Raw genomic sequence first — 24,471 nt, forward strand, 5'->3', positions numbered from 1 at the left:
ACATCATCTGCAGGCATTAGTATATGACTATAAGCAGAGTACCTGTCTACGCGAAAGGATATCATGTGGTGTGTATCTAAAGAAAGACGCATCCCTCAGTGCATCGTCCATTCACTGTGTTGTTATCAACAGTCCCAATGGAGGTCAATAAACACTATGTTTCCAAGGTGCTCAGAGGAAAATGCTTGCGGCCCAACAAAACTTTCTCCAAAGCAAGTCTCAAACAGTGTTACTGCGTTAAGCTGATAAATGATGGCAACCATTGGTGTACTGGAAGGATTACCGATCGTATATTAAAAGGCATACTTATTTAAGGTATCAGTCTAGGCTTCTACTACTATTCAATGTGAAAAAGCCTACGTATAAAGCAGATATTCTCGTTGTGTAGTAATAACTACCTGGCGACATTGACGCAGTTAGGTAGTTACTGAGAACTAAAGTGACTCCTGGAGGCTCAGTCGATATGTAGATTCAATAAATCTTAATTTTCACTGTGGAAATGATCTAACATGTCTTTATAAAAGGATTATTATAACGACATCCAGGGTATGCCTTCATTCAGTCCTTCTTTATAGCTATTTAATTTGTAGACCCATCTTTGTTCCTTCGCAAACAGGTACTTTCCAATGTCTGAGATGTGCTCTGGAATGAAGGGCTGTTCCAGTACTGTCCAGGTAAAATCAGTCGGACCATGCCCTATTTGTAAGAAATGGGCTGTTAGACATGTTGCTTGTTTTCGGCATCTGATAGTGCGTTTATGTTCAGATATACGCACTTTTACTTTTCTTGTCGTCATGCCCACATAACGTAACTGGCAGGGACATGTGATCATATAGATCAGATTGTGACTGTTGCAATTTGTGAACCTGTGTTGCTGCCAGGGCCTATTCGTGCCTATGTCCACACTTAAGGATTTACATGTTTGTGGACATGCTGCACACAGGCCACATGGATGATGTCCTTCTACCTGTGGTAGATCCCACAGAGTACCCACTGGTCATGATGTTTTATTCTTCGGTCTTGTATGTACAAGCTTGTCCCTCAAATTGGACCCTCTTTGGAAGGCAAAGAGGGGCGGAGGCAATTGATCACCTCCAGTATTGAGGATTGACTAATGTTTCATGACTATCTTCTGTACTTGGTTGGACCTCGTATTGAATGTGTTGACAAACGTTATTCTAGAAGATTTCTCTTTTTGTATGCCCGGTTCTAGAAGTGCATCACGATTGTTATTGGAAGCACGTTTCTTAGATTGGCGTATAATTTTCTCGGGATATTTTCTTGCCTGTAACTGATCTTCAAGTTTGCGTGCGTGTACCTCGAATGCCTCTTTGTTTGAACAATTTATTTGTATCTGTAAGAATTGCTCATACGGTAAATTGTTCCTCAAGGATCAAGGGTGACAGCTCTCATAGCTCAGCAGCGAGTTTCGAGCCATCGGCTTTTTGTAGAGTTTAGACTCCAAGCCATTGGATGTCACAATGATTAAAAGGTCCAGAAAAGCAAGTTGGTCTTTGCTATGCTCTACTGTGAACTTAAGGTAGATATTTTGTTCGTCAAGCCATCAATGGAATGTTAAAATATCCTCTACTGTCCCTCACAAGACAACTAAGATGTCGTTGATATATCGCTTCCAAATTCGGAGCTATTGAAAGAAGGGATTCATGGCTGTAAGTTTGAAGTGGTGTACATATAGATTCGCCAGGCTGGGAACGAAGACACTGTCCATACTGGTCCCAGATATTTGTAGGGAGACAGTGTTTTCGAACTTGAAATAGTTTTCTTTCATAGCTATCTCAACCAGGTTCATGATGAAAGAGACAGGCGTGATTGATTGTAACTCTCTCTGTTCTAATAGACTTCCTACCACCTCCAAAGTCTCATTCTGTGGTATCGAGGTGTATAGGGACTCCATATCAAAAGACACTAGGATATCTGTTGATGTATTGATTTATTGCATACACCACCGAGATGCCAGATCCTCCAATGCACGCATTCAAAAAAGCGAAAAACATCAGAGACCACGTAGTTCGCTCACTCTTGGAAACACCACCTGCACCCACAATTCAGACACTATGGAACCTACCGAAGGTGGTGGGACATTACAAATGTACCAGATGCAAGGCCTGCACTATGTGCTTTGAAACACAAACTTTGACTTATAAGAACCACATCATTGACCTGAAGTCACACACCAATTGTAACGGTATGTAACTGTTACCACAGATTTTTTACAACGGATTCCATTACCACGGATTTTTTACAACGCAGGTCATTTTACAACGGATCCCTTTACAACGCAATTCACTACAACGCAGATACTATTGCAACGCATACCATTACATCGTAAGTATAATTATAGGTAAGTTTATAATATTAATATATAATGTAAATAATTAGGGCTGGGTTTGTATTTGGGGTACAGGGGTATTTTTAGGTTTTAGGGCTGGGTTTGGGATTTGGGGTACAGGGGTATTTTTAGGTTTTAGGGCTGGGTTTGGGTTTTGGGGTACAGGGGTATTTTTAGGTTTTAGGGCTGGGTTTGGGTTTTGGGGTACAGGGGTATTTTTAGATTTCAGGGCTGGGTTTGGGTTTTGGGGTACAGTGGTATTTTTAGGTTTTAGGGCTGGGTTTGGGTTTTGGGGTGCAGGGGTATTTTTAGGTTTCAGGGCTGGGTTTGGGTTTGGGGTACAGGGGTATTTTTAGGTTTTAGGGCTGGGTTTGGGTTTTGGGGTACAGGGGTCTTTTTAGGTTTTAGGGCTGGGTTTGGGTTTTGAGGTACAGGGGTATTTTTAGGTTTTAGGGCTGGGTTTGGGTTTTGGGGTATAGGGGTATTTTTAGGTTTTGGGCTGGGTTTGGGTTTTGGGGTACAGGGGTATTTTTAGGTTTTAGGGCTGGGTTTGGGTTTTGGGGTACAGGGGTATTTTTAGGTTTTAGGGCTGGGTTTGGGTTTTGCGGTACAGGGGTATTTTTAGGTTTTAGGGATGGGTTTGGGTTTTGGGGTACAGGGGTGTTTTTAGGTTTTAGGGCTGGGTTTGGGTTTTGGGGTACAGGGGTATTTTTAGGTTTTAGGGCTGGGTTTGGGTATTGGGATACAGGGGTATTTTTAGGTTTTAGGGCTGGGTTTGGGTTTTGGGGTACAGGGTTATTTTTAATATATATTTACAAATAAAAAAATTAAAATTAATTGTATTAATATATTTTTTATTAATTAAATAAGAAATAATTAAATTTAATAATTAAAAAATAATTATTTACATTATATATTAATATTATATACTTACCTATAATTATACTTAAGATGTAATGGTATGCGTTGTAATAGTATCTGCGTTGTAGTGTATTGCGTTGTAAAGGGATCCGTTGTAAAATGACCTGCGTTGTAAAAAATCTGTGGTAATGGTATGCGTGCTAAAAGTACGCGTTTTAACATCATACATCCAATTGTAACACGAGTTAAGTGATATATGCCATCCTTTTCCCATGTGATCTGATGTATGTGGAACAAACCAAACAAAGAGTGAAGAACCGAATCCTACAGCATTGTAGTAGGATTAGGTGACAAACGGCAGGAGCACCTCTGGTCGAACATTTTGCCTCCAAGATTCACACCCCAGAGTCAATTAAATGGCTAGTGCTGGAAAAATAACCCTGGGCCCAAGGAGTGGAGACTTAAGCCCCATTATGAACACAAGGGAGTGCAAGTGGATGCATCTATTAGATACGGTTGAGACTGGACTAAATGAGCTGGATGCCACTTATGCCCAAATGGCAGGCCTAGTACCTGAATAGAGAGTTCCACTCATCATGTAGATTCATACATATGTGTCAATATCATCATTATACTAACAGATTCGAGACACAGATACGAACAGGGTTTATATACTTGCATACTTAGTATGACTCTACACATAGTACTGGGACAATGTGTGATCTTGATGTATAATGATTTTGTTAACTTATATCGCTATGTACTGGAAACTGTGATTTTATTTATTCCCATCTGTATATAACGTTGTATGAAAAATTTCCATATTTTGTGATTTTCTGTTTTGTTGTGATTTGTGTACAACCACCGCCGTTAGGTACTGACCCAGGGGCCCATCACGGGTTTTCACTAATAGGCACATAATTGGCATCAATAGTCACAGTATCCCGTTCTGGGATAACTAATACCGATATGCACTTTAAACTGCGATTTTATCTAATACCCGTATGTAACACTGCACATAAATCGCCTAATATTGTGATTGACTTTTGCTTCGCTGTATTTCAACTTCATACCAAAGGGCTCAACACGGTCCTATATATGAACTGTATCACTTACATCATCCCGTTCGGAGATTGACTCCCACCGAGACACCCTTCTCCTAATGTAGTCTACATGATATTATGGATATGTTCACGAGACATCCCTTAAGTTTTGCGAAATCCTGTCATCCCAATAAAAGTTTTCACTGACTAAAAGATTTTCCACAAACGTCATGGCAGGGAGGCATTCCTAATGACGACACGCATCAGGCTTACATTGGCTACACGATGGGCGAGCCTCCAGCTAGCATCTAGCGGCAGCACCGCGTGATGCGGCCGCGCTGGTTTGATTTATTTAAACAAGCTCTGCCGTAACGAGCGGTTTGCCAGTCACCTGAAAGCGGAGTAGGAGGTAAGAGATTTCACAAGCTTACTCTATAGAACTCTGAGAAGTTATTCCCACAGGTCGTACATCATGCCTTTAAGACAGATTAAACGCGTTTAGCTTCCAACTTTTCTTGAGTTGCTTCTTGTGAGTAACGCTGGGATTAATGCATTAGTAGATTCCACGTGTTATTTAACATACATTGATATGAAGTAAGCTTTTCCTCTTTTTAACACACTAGCAATGCTTAGGCCAAGTTGTCTCTCGACTTGGGTTCACCGCGCTGTAATGTTCCTATGCTTAAATATGATGATACACATATGTGGAAATGTGACGATACAGTAGTGTCTAGTGCAAGTTTAGAATTAGAAGAGGATACGCGTTGAACTTTGTATTTCACTCTCTTTTATCCAGAATGAAAACCGGTTGACTAATTAGCAACCTATCACAGTAGATCTTTGGACAACGTTAAGCAACTTCACCTTTAATAACTGAAGAGTCAGGGACCGCTTTGGAAAGCAACCGCTTCACGTCCCAGTTATTTCCCCCCCTGTCTACTACGATTCTCTATACTGGACAGTTATTGTACCGTCTTGTAATACATGATTCCAATTTATTGCAGATAATCGAGGAGCATCTTTGCTGCCCGCCTGATACGGCCATTCACAGCCGTCTCTTAAGTAGGTACCATTTGTGGATACCAACTTCATGATTCACCACATGACAACCACACACACTGAACGCAATTCATTCTGTTTTTTAGGTACTCCACACCAACATTTGTCCTGATGAAGACCTCATTATGAGGAACTAGTAACTCTGCATCTCTTGGTGTCGCAACGTAGACTACCTTGTACCCTCATACCATAGGAACAGAACAAATTGATTTATCGTGACCTATGTGCTATGTTTATAGGGAACTTTCTGACCGAATTTAGGCTGTAAAGGTTCAACTGCATTTCACATGAGAACGTGTTCATGTCACACCATCCTACTGGGAGACCTCAACTTTCATTTGGAAAAGAGCAACGACAGCAACACCACCTCCCTTCGGGACAACCTCGCCAACCTCGGACTCAAACAACTTGTCTCTACGCCTACCCACATCGCAGGTCACACACTCGACCCCATCTTCACCTCCAGCAAACATGTCTCCTTCAGTCACACCACTACCCTCCAGTGGACGGACCACAGCTGCGTTCACTTTACCTGCAACAAGACCCCTACCAACAACCATCCTCATCCCACTCTGCGTAGAAACTGGAATAAAATCACCATCGACCAGATCTCCTCATCGCTTCTTCAAAACCCCCCTGCCCACTCCTCAAACCCCGACCAAGCAGCGATTAACCTCACCCAATGGCTAGCCAACAGCGCCGACATCCTAGCACCGCCAAAAAAACGTCAAATCAAACTGGCAGCAAAAACGCCTCCTGGTTCAACGATGATCTTAAGAAATCGAAGAAACTCTGCTGCTCACTGGAGAAGGCCTGGAAAAAAGACCCAAACACCAGAACCAGGGACGCCTTCAAAAACGCCACCCGCCTATACCACCAACTAATCCGGTCTGCAAAGAAAGCCGCTTTCAAAGACCGACTAGACAACAACGCCCACAACAGCAAGGAACTATTCAACATCATCAAAGAATTCACCAACCCCTCAGCCAACTCCAATGATATCACCCCCTCTCAAGCTCTCTGCGACTCCCTAGCCTCGTTCTTCCACAACAAAATCGCGGACATCCACAACAGCTTCGACAACCAACCCGGAGACCATCCCACCCAATCTTCTGCCATACCTTCACCCCCCCTTGAACATCCTTAACAATTGGAACCCAATCTCTACCGAGGACACCATCCGCCTGATGAACTCCATCCACTCAGGATCCCCCACAGACCCGTGCCCTCACCACATCTTCAACAAAGCTGACTCCATCATAGCACCACACCTCCGAGACGTCATCAACGGCTCCCTCAACTCCGCCACCTTCCCGGAAAGCTGGAAACACTCGAACTCAGCGCCCTTCTGAAAAAACCCACAGCGGACCCCACCGAACTCAAAAACTACCGCCCCATCTCGCTCCTTCCATTCCCGACCAAAGTCATCGAGAAAGCCGTCAATAACCAGCCTTCCTCGAAACCAACAAATCCCTCGACTCCTCACAGTCCGGCTTCCGAGCCAAACACAGCACGGAGACCGCCCTCATCGCAGCAACAGACGACATTCGTACTCTACTGGACAATGGAGACACAGTCGCCCTCATCCTCCTAGACCTCTCCGCAGCCTTCGACACAGTCTGCCATAGCACTCTTCTACAGCGCCTCAAAAACATCGGGATCCAAGGAAAAGCACTGGAATGGATCACCTCATTCCTCACCGGAAGAACCCAGAGAGTCCGCCTCCCACCATTCAAATCCGAGGCTACTGAAGTCATCTGCGGCGTACCCCAAGGTTCCTCACTCAGCCCCACCCTCTTCAACGTATACACGAGCCCCCTCGCGACCATCGCTCGCCAACACAACCTCAACATCATCTCCTACGCAGATGACACCCAACTGATCCTATCACTCACCAAAGACCCCAACACCGCCAAAACCAACCTACATGAAGGCATGAAAGAAGTAGCAGAGTGGATGAAGCACGGCCGCCTGAAACTGAACTCAGACAAAACAGAAGTCCTTATCTTAGGTACCTCCCCCTCTGCTTGGGACGACTCTTGGTGGCCAGAGGCCCTTGGAAAAGCACCCATCCCGACGGACCACGCACGGAACCTGGGCATCATCCTGGACTCCTCACTCTCTATGAACAGACAAGTCAACACAGTCTCATCTTCATGCTTCAACATCCTCCGCATGCTCAAAAAAACATTTCGCTGGATCCCCACCGAAACCAGAAAAACAGTCACCCATGCACTGGTTACAAGTCGCCTGGACTACGGAAATACCCTATACGCCGGTATCACCGCAAAACTCCAGAAAAAACTCCAACGCATCCAGAATGCATCAGCCAGACTCATACTAGACATCCCGCGTAAAGACCATATCTCTAGCCACCTGAAAAACCTCCACTGGCTCCCCGTCAATAAGAGGATTACTTTCCGCCTCCTAACCCACGCTCACAAAGCACTCTACGAACTTGGACCCGAATGCCTCAACACACGACTTTCCTTCTACACCCCCCCTCGCCAGCTACGATCTTCCAACCAAGCCCTTGCTACCATTCCTCGCATCAATAAAACCACCATGGGAGGTAGATCCTTCTCCTACCTCGCAGCTAAAACATGGAACTCACTCCCCACTCACCTACGTCTCACTCAGAACCACCTAGCATTCAGAAAGCAACTTAAAACCTGGATATTCGACAAGTAATTCCCATCCCTTCCTCAAGCGCCTTGAGACCCTCTGGGTATGTAGCGCGCTATATAAATTTCTGACTTGACTTGACTTACCCGGTCCCCCACCTATCTAATCACCCCCATTTCCCCTAAAACTTACCTTTTCCTCTTTTCACTGCGAGCACTGTAAATATCGAAATGTATTGAAAGTAGACGTGCATTAATGATTTGAAAAACAAAAGTATAGATCGTATTCTTTATTTTGCATAATGCAATGAGGCTTTCAAATGTGACATATGGATTAATATGGATGCTCTGAAATTGCAAGAGCATTATGTAACAATATTATTATCTGTGATAATTAAATATTTTGAATGAGTAATTCAGAAAGGACCTTGCTTTGGTGAATCATTATTGTAAATTGAATATAAGAGGGACTACCTCGACCATTTCTCTAAACGTACTAACAATATTGTGGGTCATTTTTAGTCGTTATTTGGTCTTGTGCTAAGTCTCATATAAATGTTACCTATTTTTGATACAAAAACTAGTGTGGTGTCCATTTGTGGTGTTGTCACTAAGTTACTGTATGTGTTCACAAATGCTTAACCTACAACGCCTCTAAGATAAGCCTTGTCTGCTCGCGCCACACTATCAAGAGGGTGAGCAGGGGTTATTTTGAGAGGGTAATCCCCTTGTCATGACTAGAGGAGAGGGTCCCTGCTTGTCACAATTACCTACCTGTGCCAACCAGAGACCCCCAAATCTAACAGACATAATTAAAAACATCACTGATGAAAGCACTGTGCATCATGAGGGCGTGAGTTATAGTCACTTCAGTAAACTATAGATGGTGGATTTCAGTTTTTTATTGGGTTTAAGATGTTATGTTTTTCCTGATATTTTCACCTAGCTACACCATCACTTTAACCTTTGGTTTCCTTCTGTGAATATCTATCTATCTGTCTGTCTGTCAGTCTGTCTGTCCGTCATATGATGGAGAGAAGATAGAGATATCTGTCCATCTATGATTGATAGATAGATAGATAGATAGATAGATAGATAGATAGATAGATATATAGATAGACAGATAGATAAATATTTTTTCAAATGGTGATGGCATGGAGGCATGACCAGTGCCTCTCACATATAAACGCCCAAAGATGAAAAAACACTGCATTCCAGGAAACCTGTATTCAGAGATTATTTATTATATCCACATCACAAGCCTAAGCTTTTCGACCACCAAGGTCTTGATAACAGTAGATATGTCCTTTAACTACAACATTCTGTTGTACTCACAGCCCATTCTGTACAGTGCAGCACACATGCAAAGTGGGAAAAGTTAGGAGAAATAAAAAATTTCCCATTTTTAGCACCTGCTTTCTAATGGTGTTAATTTTTGGTGCAAATCCCCGTCTGACATTGTTAGTGAATAGAGTTTCCTCCCATGGAATAACCCCATGATACAGTCAAAGCAAAGCAGGTAACAAAAATCAGCGATTTGAGCTGGTTTGCATTACTTTATCTTACAAACCGATTCTAATTTGTATGTAAATCATTAAAAGGATTTTGCTTTGGGTGTGCATTATAAAAGTAAAGCAAAGCTGACGCAAGTCATTTGTAAATGTGGCCCAAAATATCTAGGCCATATGTTGTAAAAAAGAAGCCTATTTCCAACTGAACTATGGTCTGAAAGGGCCCCAGCTTTATCAAATTATTGAAAGACATATAATGTTGCTGTTACTTCCACTAATCTTGTGTGATAATTGCATAATAATGTATTAGCCAACCATACCAGGATATCTCTGATACGGAAACATTGATTTTCAAATGGGGCATCCAAGTAGCAGTGGATCATTACAGAGGTTGAAAATACAAACTGGCTTTGCATGGCTTCAGTGAATGTCACAAAAGGTTTTCTCTTGGATATACCCTAAAGAGTCCATTCCTTACACTCAACCGTACATCACACATACAGATATATTTAAATCATCAATAGTAGGGAACCCAGGAAGCATTTATAAACACATACTCAAAATAGTATTAAAACGTATTCTTTTATTAAAAACACTGTGAAGACGCAACAATACCAAGAAATAAATTAAAACAAGATTGTTGAACAATTTTCATACATATAACACCTGATTTACAGTATACATGGGAGAGAAAAACACAACAAGTGACATATTAGAATCATCAATAAAACGTTAATTTGATGGAATCAGTGTCATGGGGGCTTCTAATACAGTTTTTAATTAGACCCATACATTCCTCGAATTTAACAGACAAAACAGGAGCGTCAATGCGTTTCGGTGTGCTTTTAATTATGCACAACCTTCTTCAGGACTCATTGTAATACTGTCTCACCTAATATTGGTACAGTGTCATGTGTGCCTGTATTAAAACACAAGTATATTCATCAATAATCTGAAAAAAATCTATGAAAATGTATGCAAATTACCACTGTATTAAGAAAGACTATACAGTCCAACTTTTATATAAAATAAATAACATCAAAATGTAATTTATGAGTGTTTCAGGGTCCCAGGTACCAGTAGACTAAAACATCAATACACCACCTTCATTCATGACCCTAATATCCTCATAATTGGGGAACTATAACCCATATTCTCATAGTCCTCCTAATTTTTGGATGTCTGTGATTACATTGTGCAATTGTTGACTCACAGAGAAATCACTTCTTGTTAATAAGGAATGTACAAATATATCTCTTTCTTAGTTTCCCTATCACTCTTATCAGCAATAGGAAATAGGCCTCCTCATTTCAGGCGCTCTGTGAGACCATTGTACAGTTATTTACTCACACTGAAAATACATCTTGTTGGTAAGGTATGTACAAATAGCCTATATCTTAAATTCCCTTAGCTCTCATCAGCAATAAAAATATCATCTTTGAAATCATGTTAAAAAACTTTAAAAAAGCCTCTTCCTTATAAATGCACCATCGATCCAGACAGAGACAATTGTGCGTAATCCAGTCTTTTATTTTAAAAAACTTCAAATGGGAAAGTGTGGGTTTCTAAATAAAAAGGACAAATTTAGATAATATATCAAACTTCCTCTCAAAGGGCCCGATTCTGATGCCGGTTGGAAAGCAATCCCAACCAGGGCCTGCTTCTGATGCGGTTAGGAAGGCCTCCTAATGGCATTTGCTCTTTCCAAATAGGATAGGGAGCGACCCAGTGCCCGTTTATGATGCGTTTAGGAACATGTGCTCCCATTGAAGTCAATGCGAGTCCAACCAAATCGTATCTTGAAGCATTCGGATGCATTGTACTTGGTCGGTCGGACTCTTCCGATCTGAGTGGGTCGGAAACCATTTCCAACCCGATTCGGTCGAGAAGCATTTCCAACCCGCATCAGAATCAGCTCCTAAGCATGACAAAAAAAATATATATAGCCCAGGTTCCCGGACAATGTTCAGTAGTTCCTGGCTGGTACACATATAAGTGTAGCTCATTTATTTAAATGCGCTACCAAATTCATTTATATATTACAGTATGGAATAAAGTAACAGCAATCCATATGAATTCCCTTCTAATGATGTATGCATTTATATATATCTTTTTATTTTTAGAAACCTATTGGGAACAGTGAATTTTCACTACTGACCTAGGGTGATTGAAAAACCCCCTAAAGAGAGGACAAAGATTAACCTCTTAATCAAGCCATGGTTCGCCCATTTTGAGGTATGTAGCTATAATGTGTGTCAGAGCTGTGCTGCCTATAGATGCGCAACACTGGAAATTAATAAGCCTTATGTATGTGCATATCCCCGCAGGGCCTTTGGGACTTGGACGCTGGGGTATGGTGAAACTTCAAGCGCCATGTGGGCGAAATATATATATATTTTTTTTAATTCTGTGAGAGGAAGTTTGATATATTATCTAAATTTGACATTTGTCCTTTTTATTTAGAAACCCACAATTTCCCATTTGAAGTTTTTTTAAATAAAAGACTGCATAATGAGCAATTATCTCCGTTTTTTTTAAAATGGTGTCGAAATGATTTATTAGCATTTTATAAATATAATACGATTCATAAAGGGAGATATTTCAATAAATATGAAAAAAAGGATTAGTAGATGGACAATCAAATGTATCATACTGGAAAACAGATAATATAATGTTAAAGTATGGAGGAAATATAGAAATCTAGTTGTACGAAAAAACACTAGACGTTATTTTTTTTATTTTTTTATTTCAAAGTATTATATTAATTTTTAATAAACATATACATTAGCATTTCTGTCACAGGGTTAGCCAAACATAGTATGTATAGCAGTGAATACAAGTACTTGAGATATATGTTTAGCTAAACTCCTCTACATTAACTTGCTGAGAAATTAGGCACAAGTTGATAAAAAAAAAGAGACAGGAAAGAAAGGGGTGAAAGGAGGATATGAGAGAGGCTCAGTAGCAATGAGTCTAATTGGGGTTATAGTTATCTGACACCCCACTAATTAACCTGTGGTGGGAGTGGTAATCCAACAAGGCCCCCGATGTCTCTTCAGCCCATGGTGGCAGCATTCCATCTCGCTGGTTCCCCCTGTACGTAAGAGTCTAGGTATGTGTCGAGTGACACCCACATCCCCCTGGTTGCTGGCCTCCAGGGTGAGTTCTGCAGAGCAATGTTATCCACGCCTCTAAGGTACATCACCCAGTTGAACCAGCCTTTATATGAGGTCTTAGCTGTGTCCTTCCAGTTGGTCATGACCATTTTCACTGATTGAGAAACTCCAACTATGAATGATAAAAAAGCAAATAATAAAGCTATAAAATCCAGAAATTTGATATAGAGTAAATTATTAAATTATAATCTAATATAGTTTAAGAAAGACAGTAAAAATGATTGAATAGGAATGCAATAATATTAGAAGAAAAATATCAATGCAATATAGTATAAAAGAGCAGAACATACAGTATAGTATACTCAATGAAAGAATTATACAAATGCAAGATAGAAGATATGAGATGGGGGGATGCATCACATCTTCTCAGTGTTATAACCCAAGCCTGTAACAGTGAAGGTGAGAAAGGGAAGAAAGCATAAATATCATAGCAAGAAAAGAAGAAAAATAGAAATTAGAGAAAAATAAGAAGGAAAAACAAATTATGATACTGAGGTATCCACTATAGGGTGAGCAACATTGACTATCACAGAATCAGTATTCATTTGTAAAAAGGGGGCCCAGACTTGGTTAAATAAATGTGACTGATTATGCAAAGTTTAAATACCTCTTTTATAGGGGGCAGTTTTAGCCATAGTAACCTTCAAAGACTCTTGAGTGGGTGGAATCAGAGATTTTCATTGTGGTGGAATACATATTTTAGCTGTGCCCTGAGCAGTATATAAAAGACGGCACTGTGGTTTGGAAAGATGTGGTGACGTTTATAAGTCATGCAAAAGGATGGTAGCTAATGTTAACGGGAAACCAAAAGGCAAAGTATGCTGTAAAAGCTGACCCATGCAGGACCAATTGGACTGAACCACAGGGCAAGTACAGATGATGTGGACTATACCACAACCAGGAGCATCACATCTCCAACAATTGGTATGAGGAAATAGTCCAGCTTTATTTAATTTTAGTGGACGCCAATGCCAATCATATACAATTTTGAACAAGCACAAATTTTTCAGGAGTTTAATGCACTCTTCATCATCATAAGTAACTGATAAGTGTGTTGACATTTGAGATGAAGAGCACATGATAAGGGTTGGGAGAATAGTTGTAGTGTAAATAGTTTGTATGAACCAGAAAATACCTCTTGATGGGTCCCCCAAGTAATTAGGTAGGATACTATTGGTGAAGTTTGGAGTGACCATGGATGTGATCCTAGAACTGTGTTGAGGCACAGATGAAGATGTGAATAATGTGTTGCTTGATGTAATGGAAGGTCACCATCATGCAGAATTTGATTTAAAGTAAAAATGTCCACCTGTTTCCACTGGGGCCAGGAGATAGTATTTCCTTTAACATGTAGGGCTGTATTAATCCAGATTAGGGCTTTGGCATGAATGCATGAATTAAAACCCAAAAGGCGGTGAGCTCTCTGCCACGTTTTGCGCATTGCAGCCAATAGTGGATTGTGAGAATCCAGGAGACTGGTACCTGTTCCATAGAAAGTTGAAAGACCAAGTTCAGCAGACAATAGATGGTGTTCTATATGTACCCATTGTGGTGTGTGAGAATCATCTTGAAACAAATATGCAATTTGAGATAACTGCAGTGCCAAATTGTAGTGTGCTCTGTGACTGTCATTTTGCATCTTGCTTTATGACTGTTATTTTGTTTTCAGTGCTTGTTTCTCTGCCTTTGCGTGTGCTTGTTTTGCCTTTACCTGTGCCCGTTTGCCCCCTGTTCCCTCGCCGGTCCCGCCTCCCACCACTGCGTCCCCAGCGGCCCCACCCGCTTTAATGGTGCTCTGTGAATTTTGCATATTCCTTTGTGATTGTTATTTTGTTTCAAGTGCTTGTTTCTTTGCCTTTGCATGTGCTTGTGTTTGTTTTTGCCTTCTCCTGTTCCCACGCTGGTCCCGCTTCCCGCCGCTGCGCCCCCTGCGGCCCCGCCCCCGCTCATATTTGTCCGTTCTCCCTCCTAGCTGCTCCTCCCTCCCACCTCCCCTTCTTATGGCGGCCGCTGCAGGGCCATGCACAGCTGGTGCAACGCTGGCGTGCTGAAGGCGTGCCTAAGGCAAGTCCATCTGCGACCGTCCACGCCTGGATCGCGCCCAGTGCCAGAACTTCTGGCCCCCACAAAGCCACCACCCCCGAATCCGCAACGATGTCAGCACCCTCCACGCACTCAACTCTGGACGAGAACACACCTGCTACCGGTCTAACCCAAAGCGCACCCAAGGACCCTTCACCTGCCAAAACTGCCACTTCACCTGCATCCAGCCCGCCAAACCACCAACCAAGGAATCCAACTACCTCAGATGCATACTCCTCAACACCGGCTCCGCCCACAAAGACGCCATTGAACTCTGGCAACTCCTCGACTCAACCTCCCCAGACAACGCCCTCCTGACAGAGACCTGTCTGAACCCCGCCTCAGCACCCGACATTGCCATAGTGATCCCGGAAGGCTACAAGATCACCCACAGGGACCGCACCAATGGAGTAGGAGGAGTCGCCATCGTCCATAAGAACACTCTCAGAGTCTCAACCATTACCGATGACACCCTCAGCTGAACACCTGCACTTCCAGACCCATACCGACCCCAACACCACCCTCAGAGAAACCCTCATCTACAGACCCCCTGGACCCCAACCACAGTTCAGAGACTCCATTGCCGACCTAATCAGCACACACGCCCTCGCCTCCATGGACTACATCCTCCTCAGGGACCTGAACTTCCAACTCAAGAACAACAACAACACCAACTCCATCACCCTGATCGACAACCTCGACAACCTCAGACTCAGACAGCTCGTGACAACACCCACCCACACCGCTGGCCAAAGGCTTGACCCCGTCTTCTCTGCAAGCCCCCACGTCTCCTTCAACCACACCACCGAACCCCACAGGAACGACCATTGCTGCATCAACTTCACCTTCAGAAAGCCCACCATGCACCACCGCACCCAACAGATGCCCCGTCGCTGCTTGGGCAAAGTCACCAAAGACCAGCTAGCCACCACCCTCGCCCAGAGCCCACCCGCTGACCCCACCGACCCCAACACCGCGTCCCGCAACCTCAGACAGTAGATCGATGACTGTGACAACACCCTCGCCCGCTCAAGACACCCCCTCAACAACCACACCAGCAAGAAAGCTATCTGGTTCACCGAAGGCCTCCAGGCCTCCAACGATACATGCCAAAAACTGGAGAAGAACTGGCCCCGCAATCAAACACCAGACAGCTACGCAGCCCACAAGAATGCCACCCGCAGACACCATCACCTCATCAGATCCGCCAAGAGGGCATCATTCAAAGGTCACCTAAATAACAACGCACACAAATGCAAAGAGCTCTTCAACATCATGAAAGAACTCTCCAACCCGTGCTCCAACACCAACGACATCCCACCTTCACAAGACCTGTGAGACTCACTAGCCTCCTTCTTCCACCGCCAGATTAACAACATCCATGACATCTTCAACGCCATGACCACCATGAGAACCACCGTCCCAACGACCACCACCTGCACCAACCACCTGCTCTCCTGGACCAGCATCAATGATGAGGAAACCAGCGAGATTATGAACACCATCCACTCCCGATCACCGTTAGACCCATGCCCTCACCACATGTTCAACAGAGCCAGCACAACCATCGCACCCCATCTCCGGAAAGTAATCAACATCTCCTTCGAGACAGCAACCTTCCTGGAAAGCTGGAAGCATGCCGAGATCAACGCTTTACTCAAAAAACCCAAAGCAGACCCCAAGGACCACAAGAACTTCTGACCCATCTCCCTGCTCCCGTTCCGGGCAAAGGTCACCGAGAAAATCATCAACAATCAACTGACCAGCTATCTCGAAGATAATAGCATCTTGGACCTGTCCCAGTCCGGGTTCCGCAGCAACCACAGCACTGAAACGGCCCTCATTGCCACCACTGACGACATCAGGACCCTGCTAGACAATGGAGAAACAGCAACCCTCATCCTTCTGGACCTGTCAGCCGCCTTCGACGCGGTCTGCCACCGCACACTACGAACATGCCGACATGACTCAGGGATCCAAGAGAAGGCCCTGGACTGGATCACATCCTTCCACTCCGGCAGAACTCAGAGTGTCTGCCTCACACTCTGCCGCTCCAATGCCACAGAGATCGTCTGCGTTGTACCCCAGGGCTCATCCCTCAGCCCGATGCTGTTTAACATCTACATGGCACCCCTCACCCATGTTGCCCAACAGCACGGCCTCAAATTCATCTCCTATGCCGACGACACACAGCTGATCCTCTCCCTCACCAAAGACCCTCACACCGTAAAAACCAACCTCCACAAGGGAATGAAGGTCATCGCCCAATGGATGAAGAACAGCCATCTGAAACTGAACTCTGACAAGACGGAGGTCCTCCTCCTCGGCGCCACCCCCTCAGCCTAGGACGACTCCTGGTGGCCAACAACACTAGGAACAGACCCGACACCCACCGAACACGCAAGCAACCTAGGCGTCATCCTCGACTCCACCCTCCCCATGACTAAGCAGGTCAATGCCGTCTCCTCATCCTGCTTCAACACCCTCCGAATGCTCCGCAGGATTTTCAAGTGGATCCCCATCGAAATGAGAGGAACGGTCACCCAGGCCCTCTTCACCAGCAGGCTGGACTACAGAAACGCCCTCTAAGCAAGAACGTCAGCCAAGCTAATGAGACGGCTGCAACGTATCCAGAACACCTCTGCACGTCTGATCCTCAACATCCCCCGCCAAAGCTACATCACACCCCACTTGAAAGGCCTGCACTGGCTCCCCGTCAATAAGTAGATAACCTTCAAGCTCCTCATCCACGCACACAAAGCTTTCAATGGCGTCAGACCAGCATACCTCAACAGATGACTCAGCTTCTACACCCCTGCCCGCCGGCTCTTCTCCGCCGACCTTGCCCTCACCACAATCCCCCGTATCTGAAGAACGACCTCTGGCGGCAGATCCTTCTCTCACCTCACCGCCAAGACCCGAACACCATCCCCACCAACCTACTGCAGACCCAAGACCTACTGGCCTTCAGAAGACTCCTCAAGACCTGGCTCTTCGATCAGTTGCACCCCTCCCCCCAGTGCCTTGAGACCCTCACGGGTATGTAGTGCGCTTTACAAGTGACATGATTGATAGTGTTCTTTTGATGGAAGAATCAAACCTCCATTAGAGTGATGTGCTTTCGATTTATGTACAGCGAAACAAGGTTTGGTGGATCCACAGATAAAAGATTTAATCTTAGAGTCTATAAGGCTCTGCGAGGATAATGGTATCTGAAGAGGAAATATTCCAAGTATATAAAGGAAATATTCTTTAGTACACCCAAGTATTGTAAGCGTGAGCATTGCCAGTGCAAGGGAAATCCTTGAATAGCCGTTTTGGTAGTGCCTTCTGATATGGGAAGTGCTTCACTTTTGTCCCAGTTAATTTTGTAACCAGAAAGAGAGGAGAAGTCTTCTATGAATTTAAACAAGGAAGGCAGGGAATGAGGCAAATCAATAATAGTGAGCAATATGTCATCAGCATATAGATCCATTTTCGATACCCTCACCGGAAGAGGGATTCCCACATTATTGCTTGATTGGCGAATTGCTGCTGCTACAGGTTCTATAGGCAGGAGGAATAAAAGGGGGCAAAGGGGACAGCCTTGATGTGTTTCTCTAAAAATTGCAAAGAAATCTCAAAGGAAACCTCCACAATTAAATTGAGCAGTAGGGTGCTGATATAGTAACTTTACTTTTTCTACAAATTGGGATTCCAAACCAAATGTCTCCAAGACTTGAAAGAGATAATGCCACTTCACTTGGTCAAATGCTTTTCGGCATCAAGTTATAATGCCAATGCATCATCCTGAAGGGATTTGGCACCGTGGAGGGCATGCGCCAAAGTATGCAGATGGTTGTCTAGAGGAACATCCAGGTATGAAGACCACCTGGGTGTGGTGAACTAAAGAGGGGAAGACTTTACGAAGATGAGAGGCCAGGACACTGGCTAAAATGTTGATTTCACAATTGAGAAGTGGAATGGGGCGATAGCTGCTACAAATTAATGGATCTTTTCCTGGTTTGGGCAGGACTGCAATCATTGCATTATTAGATATACAGCCTAAAGAGGCTTTGCTATCTGCTTTCTGAAAAGCAGCATTAAAACTGTCAATTGTTTGTTCCCCTGACCAACGGTAGGATTCTGCTGGAAAGCCATCTTCCCCTGGTGATTTATGATATGGGAGTTTAGCTGTAGCTTGTGAAATCTCTTTTTTACTAATTTATCCTTCAAGAAGTGCCCTTGCCTCCTCAGAAAGAGAAGGTAGATCTACCTTTGAAAGGTAAGAGAGCATTATCCTGTGATCGATCTGGGCTCCTGGGGTACATAATAATTGGTAATAAGAAGCAAATTCATTGACTATATCTTGTGGACGAATCAACATGGTCTCCCCAGCCATTCCAACCTCTCAATGTCGTAGCTGAGCCACCAAAAGTCGCTCTGCCTTTTTCCTCTGTTCATACTGACGCTCTTTCATTTTTTGTAAAGCATATTCAACTTTAGCTGTAAAAAGGTTGTTCAATGCCAGACGTGCTTGATCTAGTGATTGGCGATAGTGTAAAAGAAGGTTGTTCAGTATAGAATTGAGTAAAAGTCTTGATATTGTGCTGTAGTTCTTTTTGCTGAGACGCATTTTGCCTTTTGGCCTGTGCAGAATATTTCATAAGTTGACCCCGAATGGTAGCCTTGGCTGTAGCCCACAAGATTCTAACTGGATTCACGTATCCTTGATAAAGGGAAAGATAGTTTACAGGTGAGTTCTAAGCTGTAATTTACCAGTAGGGGTTTTGTGATGTTGGATATTCATTCACCAAGTTTTACGCCCTGGTGCAGTCAGTCATGTTTGAAGAAATAATAGAACTGGAGAGTGATCGGAGATTGATGCTTCCAAGATACGGGATTCGTGAACTAGGTGAACATCCCCTTTGAGAGATTAAAATTTAATGTAGCCTAGACAGAGTTCCATGAGTGGGGGGTATGAATAAATATTTAGTATCAGTCGGATGGGATCAGCGCTCATGGTCAATCAGGCCATGATCCTCAGTGATGTCACTGATAAGAGCTCTATCCGCTGCATTATGCTTATCAAAAGGTCCTGTTTTATCCAAAACTGGGTCTCTAACTAGATTCCAATCTCCACTGAGGGGATATTGGGAGGCATCTATCTCAGATAGAATATGATTCAATTGGAGAAGGATTGATTTTTTCACACCCGTCGGGGCATAGACTGATCCTACACAAAAATGTGTGTCTCCGATGCATAGTTTGACAAACACAAATCTGCCATATGCATCTTCCCAAGTTTTCAATATTGTGACTGGCAAAGATTTACGGATAAGAATTGCCACATCACATTCATGAATGGGAGCAATGTCTGTAGGCTGTTCCACATGAATACTAATGTGGTATACCTTACCCACCCACTCTCTGCGCAGTTTTTCAGATTCTAATTCACCAAGACGAGTTTCCCGGAGTAAAGCCACATCCACCTTTTTTGAGTGCAAATAAGAATGAACTTTTTCCGCTTGATATAGTGTGTTAAAGCATGAACATTCCATGTTATGACACGCGGAAAATGAGTGTTAGCTAAGTAAGTAATAAACTAAGATTGAAGAAGGAGTGGGTTAGAGAGCCAATGCAAAATGTATTGATTGATTAATCCAGGATGTGAGAAAGAGGAGGGAAACGGAAAGGAAGATAATACTTTTAAAATAACGTGTAAAGTAATAAGGTTTAGTAGGAGAGAATTTCCAAAGGAAAATATAACAGAAACAAGAAAAACATACAGAAAACTGTAAAAAGGAAAACAAAAACTTTAGCTTTAGCTGTGAGTCTGGGCTCACTAGAGCACCACCGCGGGTTGGAACCCCGTCAGGAGGGTTGAGACTAAATGAAGACTAGGTAAGAGAAAAGTGAAGATCTGAAGAGCCAAGTGTTTGTAAAGAGGGTGTAAAGAGCCAAGCATGTATAAGAATGACTGCTGAAAGGAAGAGACTAAGGTTAAAAAATCACATAAATATACATTAAAATATATATGAGTTCAATATCATCTAAATATAAGCCAAAGTATAGTACAAGTTCCCGATTATTGACAACTGTGAACAAGATCCATTGAACAATAAATATGCATGTATTAAAGATAGTGAGATAAAAGTAGATTCAAATATATATATAAATAGTAGTGAGAAGTGTGTAGGAAAACATCTGTAAATAAGGAGAGGGTGATAGCTAATAGAATATATAAATATACATGAAAAGATGCAGAGGTTCATTGATGTATAAGTATCTGTACTAAATGTGTAACAACTGACTAATAACTTACGTTAAATAAGATACCGTAAGCAATACGTATGTTTGGATTAAAAATAGTAACACAAACTGAGATATGAATATAAATAGAGATATGAGCAAGAAGATTAAAGGAAAAGAACTGCTGAAAAAGAAGTAATGAAAACTAATAGAAGATATGGTTAGACACAAGGTATGTGCAAAGTTAATAACCGAGACATAAGCACAGAGTGTGTAAAGAGGTGATTAAAAATGCCCAATTATAAACAGTAAACCAAAAATATGCGCTGCATTAAAAATAGTATAAACTTAAAGACTCATTTAAATATAAATATTATTAAATAAATAATGTTAAATACGAATACATAAGGAATTAAGACAGTCGATATATCTAGTTAGGTGGTATAAAACATGAGAACCATATAGTGACCAACTACTGATGCTATGAACTTAAAAGAGATATATAAATAATATTGACTATAACTATAACTGTTATGAAGATTTACCCCTTTTAAGACTATATTCCGGCTAAGCAGAATATGAGAAAGAGCGTGCATATCTACAAATGGAGATTGTTTAACGAGTGATACAATCAGATCAGGAATAATATTAAAGAAAAGTACAGCTACAACGGAGCTCTTTATATACATTATTGATTGTTGAAAAAAGATATCTATATAAAATATATATATAAAATATTATAGTGAGAAAAATTGATCAGATGACATGTTGAAAATAGTTTTTGGAGAAAAAAACCAACAATAAACCTAAGCATGTTTTGGTAGGTAGAATAGACAATATGTGGGTGAAAATTGCATGGTATATAACAAGAAATAACAAGCAACAAATAATCCTCTATAAAACGAGTAGTAAATAGGACAAAAGGTGCTATCAGTAATCACTTATAGAGCAATATAGGTACAAAATGCAGGTATAAGTAGAAATATTATCTAATACATAATAATAACATTTATAACATTGATTATTAAAAGGGAGGATGAAAGCTAATGAAATGTAAAAGGATATAGTAAAATGTCTATAATTCTAAAATTTAGAGAAGATTAATCAAATTACATGCTGAGAATTAAACAATAAACCAGAGTACTTAATATCAAATATATTAAATGTCATGCAAGGCAAAAGCTGATAGTACATTGCTGAAATAACAGATAGTAAATATTCTTGTAACCGCCCTATATTGAGAAAAAATTGTGCAGTAAAACCGAAAAAATAAACCTACAGTTGGCAGAAACTGATGTGAGGGGCTGGAGAAGAATTGTAAAGAGGATATGAACTATCTATCCAATCTGTAGAGAAATGTAAATATTGTTAAGGTCATTCTTCATCCGAAGCAGAATTTAAGGGAGACCGGGATTTGTCTCTATGCAGATCTTGTGTGAAGGTAGATACTGTCTGAAGGGCAGAGATGTTGTCTTTATGAGCACGGATTGATTGTTCAATGTCTCTACCGCGATGACGAGCTTCACTAGTGGTATGACGTTGAGTATCTGAGAGCTGCGGAGGAAGTTGAGATTCATGGGAAGACTGTTCAATAGGGGTATGCTTTATGTCCATGTCCTGAATGTGCAGTCCATCTATAAAGTGCTGCAAATCTTCAGGATTGTAAAAGTCTTTGGATTCGCCATTTTTAGCGATACGAAAATGGGCAGGATCAAACAAACCATGTTTGATATCCATTGTCCGTAACTGTGGCCTCATAGAGGGGGAAGCCTTTCTCCTTTCATTAGTGTTTTGTGAGAAGTCAGCTGCAATACGGATTTCATGGCCAGCATAGATATATGAACTTTGTGTGTTTGCTGCAATTAATATTTGTCGTACTTGCTCATACCTCAGAAAGCAAGTACTGAAGATTGTGGTCGAGAATCTGAGGATGTCTGCGGAGAACCAATTAGATGAGCACGCTAGATTTTAAGCGGTGGATTGAAGGTGATGTCCATTATCTTAGAAAGGACATTATGTAAGGAGTTTCTGGCATTCTGACCTTCAATCTTTTCAGTAAAGCCAAAAAAATGCATATTGTCTCGCTGGCTGCGATCTTCCAGATCAACTAGCTTGCTGCAGAGAAGTAAGAGATCTTGATCTCTGTTTTGCATGGAATCAATCTTGGTTTGAACTACTGTAAATCGTTGGTCTAATCTGTCTTAGTAGTAAATTGTGCAATATGTGCTCTTATGGATTTGTGAGTGTTTGAGGACTTCTGCGAAGAGAGGTTGCTTGGAATTTTTGCTCTCGATCTTATGATTAGCCATTTGGAAATGGCCTGATTTATATAAAAAGCATATTATTAGCGGTGGCACAAGACCTCTTGTCTGGATTATAACAGTGATTAAACTGACAAATTAAGTATGTGTACTGAATACAAATAAGGAAGACAGCAGTAATGAGATAGTGAACTGTGACAGAGTCAGAAAACCATGGAAGTCAAAGGCAAATATATTTGTCATGCGATAATCACTGCACCTTCACTTTGGAGACCACTATCGTAGTAGTGATGCAGTTAATGCAAAAATTACATGCCAGTGGTTGCTTAGTTGTTTAACAAAGTTTTGTACAAAAACCGTACCAAATCTTAATATAGCAGCAATGCAGTAATTACTGTGCTTGGTGTTATGTTGCGCAGTATATTAGAGGAAGCCTCATGAGAAGACACTGTAATAGTGACAAGGCACTGAAAGCTCAAAATTGAGAATGTGTCAGTACGCTGCAGAGGTTTTGCAAAAATAATGTGCGCAAATAGCCGAAAATAATGTTGAGATAACCTGAATATAGAGTCAAATAGTAGTGTTGATATGAAGAGCTTTAAGTGGGTTTGTGGTAGTCTGAGAGTATATAATTCTCAGAGATGTTGAATATAATACTCCATTTTTTAAAAAGTTGCCTGCTAATAATTGATTAATGCATTGGAGTTCCATAAAGGAATGTACGCTAAAATGAATGCTCCATTTTCAAACATTGCCCACAAAAAGCAGTCCACTGAGGCTCCAGAGAGGTATGTGAGCTGGTCATAAGCAGCACAACCATTTGCAAATAATTCTGTGAAGAAGCCTTATCAGCATGTGAAGGGGAGCGAGAGATAAAGAGAGTGTTTTTTTCTTAGCTCTGCACGCGTCGAGGAGGGCCCCACTTGAGGAGAAAGTGTTGCACACTAGCCACGCAAGAGCCGGGGATTCACTGTACAGAGAATGTCCCAGTGCCCGTCTTGTGAGAAAAAGAGCGTTGCGCTGAATATGGGCACTAAATGAGGTAGGAGACTCACAAAAACCAGCCAAACCCCTGAACCGCACTCAGCTGGTCAAAAACGTTAGCGCAAAGGTCCTAGGCGCGTTGAGGAGAGCGTCTCCTCTGTTCAGAGTCCCACCTGAAGTGTTGCACGACGCTCAGGCAGTCATCTTACTGTGTGGCCAGACCACGCCCCCTTAACAAAGTGTTTTAACATGATTTCATATTTTTTATTGCTCCTAAGAGAGATGGGAA

Source organism: Lissotriton vulgaris, chromosome 1_1, assembly GCF_964263255.1.
Source record: "Lissotriton vulgaris chromosome 1_1, aLisVul1.2, whole genome shotgun sequence".
NCBI lineage: Eukaryota > Metazoa > Chordata > Amphibia > Caudata > Salamandridae > Lissotriton > Lissotriton vulgaris.